Here is a 6,685-nt window from a genome sequence, read left to right as displayed (position 1 = left end):
ATGAGCACTGATAGGCAGCACTGATAAGCATCACTGATGGGCACAGATAGGTGAAACTGATATGATATACAGCACTGATGGGCACTGATAGGTGGCACTGATGGGCACTCACAGGTGGCACTGATAGGCGGCACTGGTGGGTGGCAGTGATGGGCAGTACTGATAGATGGCACTGTTAGTCAGCACTGATCAGGGGACACTGCCAGGCATCACTTATGGGCACAGAGTGCCAACACTAATGGGCACTGATTGGCATCCCAAAATGTTTTAACTTTTAATACGCTTTGGAAGTAATGCCACGTACACATGATCGGACATTCCAACAACAAAACTGTGGATTTTTTCCTGCGGTGTTGGCTCAAACTTGTCTTGCATACACACGGTCGCACAAATGTTGTAGGAAATTCCGATCACCTAGAACGCGGTCACGTACAACACATACAACGGCACTTTAAAAGGAAAGTTCAATACCAAGTGTGCCACCCTTTGGGCTCCTTCTTCTAATCATGTGTTAGTAGAAGTTTGGTGAAATACGATTCACTCTTTTCAGCCTTAAAAATACAATGTCAAATTAACAAGGGACACCAACACCAACCAACCTCCTTGAGGTTAAAAAATACAAGATAATAATGGTGTGTGGTAACTTGACACACAAAACGAAAAAAAAAAAATATTATGGAGATCACTAGAAACAGGAGATCTTGATTAAAAAAAAAATCACTATAAAAATAAATTCTAAACATTATTATGGAGATCTGGCTTAAAAAAATAAAAAGATTATTCAGGAGATCACGAGAAATAATAAAGAAATCAGTTTGTCAGAACTCTGTGTGAGTGTCAGCAGCAAAACAACTTCATTATTCTAGCATTATAAAGAAGAAGAGAATGCGCTGCATTAAAAGATTAAAACATTTGCAGCGTGAAGAATGTGCTATCTCTATTACGAACGCTAGTTTTACCAGACCGAACGCTTCCGTAACATACTTGATTCAGAGCATGCGTGGAATTTTGTGTGTCGGAATTGTCTACACATGCTTGGAATTTACAAGAACGGATTTTGTTGTTGGAAAATTTGAGAACCAGCTCTCAAATTGTTGTTGTTGGAAATTCCGACAGCAAATGTCCGATGGAGCATACGCACCGTTGGAATTTGTGACAACAAGCTCCCATCGAACATTTGTTGTCGGAAATTCCAAGCGTGTGTATGTGACATTAGTGTTAGGTTCAGCATGATTATGTTGTGGACATAATTGCTTCTGTAAGCTTCAGAGACTGTAAGCTTCAAAGACTGCTAAAAAAAAACAGTAATGCCTTGTACACACGATCGGAATTTCCGATGGAAAAAGTCAGACTTTTTCCATCAGATATTCCCGATTGTGTAGCCCCATATGAGTTTTTTCATCGGAAATTCCGATGAATTCCATTGGAGTTTAGATATAGAACATGTTCTATTTTTCTCCGATGGAATTACGATGAGATTTGGCCAGGCAAAAGCTCAATCATGTGTATAAGGTGCATTAAAAAAAACGCAAAGGGCCGTGAATTCAAACAACAATTTAAAATACAAAATGGGGTATGTGTTGCAGGTGAAACATCCAATGATTTGCCAAGTACTGTAAAAATTCTCAGTAATGCATGTATAATCTATTACATTATAATGGCATGCTTACACATGCCTTTATTTAACAGCTTTCTAGGATATGAAAGCCAAGAGAGAATTTATTTTAAAACACCTTGAAGAATCTCATTTCAATCTCTAGAATGAAATATTTCCAGATTTCAAGTTACAAGTACTTGATGTGGAGGTGCTCGAACATAAAGTTCATAAAGGGAGGATAACCTTGCTTGTAAAAAGGAGCTTCTGCTGAAAGAAGTCGAGGAGATATCATGCAGTAGACAAACAATAAGTAGTAGGTCAAAGAATCCAATTAATAAATCCAAATGAGGTGGCAGATTTCAATATATAACAGTGATAATGTGAAGCAGGAAGGAAGATACCAGAATAACAAAAAAGTCGATAATGGAATTCAGCTAAAAGGAGAAGACTAGCAAAACAATTGTAAAATAGAATAAATAAATCCTAAACCTTTTCACCATCACCTAGAATTATCACCTCTTTAGTTTCAATTTTTTTTTTTATTCTAATCCATAATGAGCTCTGACTTATGTGCAGGCACCCTCTACACAAAGTCTTCTCATTAATTCCCCTTTTGCTCTCAGCGCCTTATCTTTTGTAACACAGCAGGAGTCTTTTTAAACGCTAACGATGAACTCAACACCCTGAAGAGCCTTTTTATGTATTTAAGATATATTAGTTTAGGACTCCTTACTATTCTTGATTCAGACTTTGATCTATTTGTAGATTTTACCAGGGATTAAGATTTACTAGTGATATTTAAGGTAAAACTTTGCAGTAATGTACATGTCTTCAGTGGTTGCAATTTTCCTGATTTCTCAATGTACCACCCATCAAACCTGGGGCTAAGGTACAAAATCGTGCTAGTTTGATGTAGATGTCATTCTTTACTTATAAAACTACATAGTTGTATTTATAAGAGCCTGGTAATCAGTGTTCATTAATATGCACCCCTAAGCACCAAATCAGTCTCTCATCATATTACTATCAGCTTTGTTGAGCTACTGATTCCTATTCGTATATACTTTACCTACCACTTCAATATGGCCAATTGTAATGTAATCATTCATCAGTATCTAGTGTATGGAGTAAATTACCTCAATAAGTACCTCCTTCCTGGGGAAATGCCAAGCACATGATTGGAAGATTTTATCTGAATCCCCACTGCTTTTTACTGATGAGAGCACAAATCTGTCGGTACAACAGTTTACAGTGTATGCTGAGCTAATTCAGTATGCACTGTGTGGTGTAAAAACCTTTCAGTTAAAGACTGCAGCGAAACAGGCTGACAAAGAACACATGTCCATCCAGTTTAGCCAATTAAAAATAAATAAAGTAAATGAATTAAAAACCTGAATATGCAGAACTCTAAACTCATAGTTGATCCAAAGAATGGCAAAAACCCTTTGGGGTTTAATTTGCTCCAACAAGGAAGAAACCTCCCGATCCTCTAAGGCCTCGTGCACACGATAGGTTAAACAGAGGACAACAGTCTAATGGACCATTTTTATCGGTCAAAACCGATCATGTGTGGGCCCCATAGGTTATTTAACCATTGGTTAAAAAAAAACAACTTGCTTTAAATTTAACCAATGGATTCCTAACCGATGGGAAAAAAACAATCGTTAGTAGGCACAACCATCAGTTAAAAATCCATGCATGCTCAGAATCAAGTCGACGCATCCTTGGAAGCATTGAAATTTGTTTTTTTCAGCACGTTGTTGTGTTTTACGTCACCGCATTCTGACACAATCGTTTTTTTAACTGATGGTGTGTAGGCGCGACGGACCATCAATCAGCTTCATCGGTTAACCGATGAAACCGGTCCATCGGTCCGTTCTAATCGGATGGACTGATCGTGTGTACGTGGCATAAGGCTATTGGATTAACAATCTGCAATGTAAAAATGTAAATATTCAGAGTCAGTTATATATTTTACACTTATAAACACACCCAGCTTGAAAGAAGTCCACTGAGATAGCTAGAACTAGCTCTTGTGGAAGCCTATTCTACAATTCCATATCTCTTACAGTATAGAAGCCTTTCCTTAAGCATTAGATTAAACCTCTAGACACAGCATGCCCTTTTTTACAATTATTTTGAAGTGAACAATGTTTTATCAAGTTTACTATTTGGACCATTTATATATTTATACAGGGTGATTTGTAAACAATGGACATGTCAAACGTCAGACATCAGGAAGAATCACTAGGTGACAATAAGGGGAAAAAAGTTTGAAACAATAAATAAATTGTAGCCACTGCATCTAAGGACTGGTGATCATCTGCAATATAATTAACCTGATGGGATTTCTGTGTTTGAATTCATCTGGCATCTCCAAAGGAGATTACTGAGCATGTTCCTGGATATTTGCCCTTTATGGGAAAGCCTGTTTGATCCAGGACTCAGGGGTCCTGGCGTTGAGGTGAGCGGCATAGAGTGCCTAAGGTGGAGGTTTTACGGAGTACATTGTTTACAAGGCACATCGTCACTTTATTTTGAATTCTGTGTGCTTTTCTATATGATTTTTCTTTCTCATGAACTTTAATTAGTGCTGCACTATTTTTATGTTATACTGATCTGGGGTGTTGTAAATTTACCTGGAGTGTTCAGCTATTGTTTATATGTGCTTGTGATTTTTGCGCTGGTATATTTTATTACTGTGATAGGAGGTGATTTACCCTGTAAATGCCTCTTCTCAAGGGAGGATGAATTCAGTTAATTTGATCTTTCCTAACTAAATGATCTTGAATGTATTGGTTGATATATCCCATATAACATTGTATGACATAAATACTTTATTCTGGTTTTCAAAACTGGAACTGGAAGGTTTCTCCTCCGGGGGTTGTGAAAAAGAATGACCAAGACCACTCTATATTTCGAGGACCTTATGTCACCGATTGTCTCCTTTCATTACCCCATTCTCCACTCTGTCATTTGCCCATGTCAGTAATACATACTGGATTTTCCCTGTATTTATCACCATGCCCATTCATCCCTCAGTACACCCCCTGGGGATTCGCGTTCGAAGCGCATTTTGGCTTGACTGGCATCTCCCTTATTGTCACTCCTTAGCTGGGCGCACGTAAGCCGTCTGTCCTCCTTCCATGGGAGACGGCTTTTTTGACCTGGTCCCCATGCACCTTTTGGTGTCTTTGACCATGGGTCTATACCTGCGCCTATAACAGGGGCAGGGATCACACAGTGGACATTTTTCGTGCCCCTGTTTTTTCCTTTTTTTCCTTTTTGCCCCTGGACCTTTTGGCCCACGTGTCCCCATTCTTGCATAATTATAATATCCTTTTAATACAACATCTTCTTAGATTGCTGTCCCTTTAATTTTATGGCTGAGCATACCTGTACATAAAGATACTGTATATACAAACCCCTGCTTGCATTGAGCAGCAACCGTGTTTACAAATCACTCTATAACAAAAACATTTATTTGCATCTTGCATTTCCAATCCTTCTTACTACTTTTTCCCTAGCTGACCCTTTTTATACCCTTCTCCTCCTGTACTAGTAATGGTCATGCCCCCTTTATTATACGTTTCTTATTCTCCAACATGCAACCAACTATTCTGCATATTCTCCACCCCCGTGTCAGGTGATCTTCCTGGTCACTTGCCATGTAGCTCCTGACGGCGCTGCGGCGTGTCTACGTCATTCGCGCTGTCAGGAGGCTAGTGTGGGCGGAGGTGAGGGAGCGGGACGTATCTTCCGCCCTCTCTCTCTGTCCCGCCCACTGCATACCACACATAGTTTTTTTTTTTTTTTTTTTTTTTTTTTTCTCCCTGCACGTCATTAGTGCGGGCTCCCACATGATGAGAGCAGGGCTTACCTGTCCCTCCCCTCTCCCCACTTGGAGGCAACGCCCCCTTTTCCACACTGACCCATAGCAACGCAGGCTCCTTTACAGACCCCTCCCACCTTACTCCTCCCCCTCTCCTATTTAAAAGCCAAGCAGCCCCACAATGTCAGACATTGCTGGATGGCTGCAGCAGCTGTACACACTCTACACTGCTTGTGTTTTCTTCCCATGTAAGTACTTTGTCCCTTCATGTTTCCCACCTTGACCCCCATACTATTGCTTTACATGCCATTTCCTATACTCTGTACATCTCTAAACTGGGATTTATTTCTTTCATTTATTTTTTAGCTTCCGATCCCTCTACTGACCTCTCTGGCCACTTTTTGTCATTACAGGTATGTCTCTAGCCTCATATATAAAATCTTGGTTCAGCTTTCTTTTTTTGCGATCCTTTTTTGCGTTCTTTTTCGTTTTTGTTGCCTGCGGCACCGTTGATATTATCCTGTCCTCTTATTTATATTTTGGACAGGTAAAAATATATATATATACAATCAATAAACTTTTACGCTGTGACACTTCGGGCCAAAGGTCTTGCTACGCTGTGATTGATATTAGATGCCAGTCCTCACTCCTCTCCTTACCATCTGAGGCTTGCCATGCGTCCCGATTGCGATGTCCTTTTAAGGGGTGTGCTGAGCCGTTGAAACTTCTCGGGTGGTATGATTTTTTCTTATCTGTACCAGTTTAATGTTTTTCATCTGTATGTTATTATTTTCAACACATTGTCATTTATTTGTTTTCTAGAAAAGTTGTTTGTTACACTTTCTGACTCCACACATACTTCGGTCCCTGAAGAAGGAAACCCGAAACGCGTTGGGCCCAGTATTTATATTGTGGACTCTTCACCTTTTTTCCAATACACCCCATTAATGTGTTGTTTTTAAACCTTTGTACTATATACGTTTACTGAACGTTGTTTGATACCGTCCTGTTATTATTAAACTATTATATATTTTGTATCTACCATGACTACTTGTACTACTGTTGCCTAAAAAGCCCCACCCTGGGGGATCCTCCATTTTTTTTTTTTCAAAACTGGAATTTAAGGTGAACCTGTCAGCTACTTTTTAACTTTTAGAGGTAAAAGTCCTAGGAGTAGATTGAACAAAATACCTGCTATTGCTCTTATTAGCCAAAAAACTCAGCTAGTTTTGCTTTGTAACTGGGGCCTGACATTT

General features: G+C 39.3%; 1 long non-coding RNA gene across 2 annotated transcripts; it reads left to right on the top strand.

Moving 5' to 3' along the window:
• The first annotated feature begins 5,409 nt into the window (after window positions 1-5,409).
• Window positions 5,410-6,291, top strand: LOC120935373. 2 transcript variants are annotated; one of them, XR_005748438.1, is made up of 4 exons: window positions 5,412-5,677; window positions 5,796-5,842; window positions 5,977-6,164; window positions 6,252-6,291. It is a non-coding gene; the product is annotated as an uncharacterized LOC120935373 (long non-coding RNA). The 2 variants fall into 2 exon arrangements; XR_005748437.1 differs by lacking the exon at window positions 6,252-6,291 and having other exon boundaries at window positions 5,410-5,677; window positions 5,977-6,245.
• The last annotated feature ends 394 nt before the right edge of the window (window positions 6,292-6,685 follow it).

The sequence above is a fragment of the Rana temporaria genome, chromosome 4 (assembly GCF_905171775.1).
Source record: "Rana temporaria chromosome 4, aRanTem1.1, whole genome shotgun sequence".
In the NCBI taxonomy this organism is placed as follows: Eukaryota; Metazoa; Chordata; class Amphibia; order Anura; family Ranidae; genus Rana; species Rana temporaria.
Note: the sequence above shows the minus strand (reverse complement) of the source record. Positions and strands in the feature narration are given on the sequence as shown.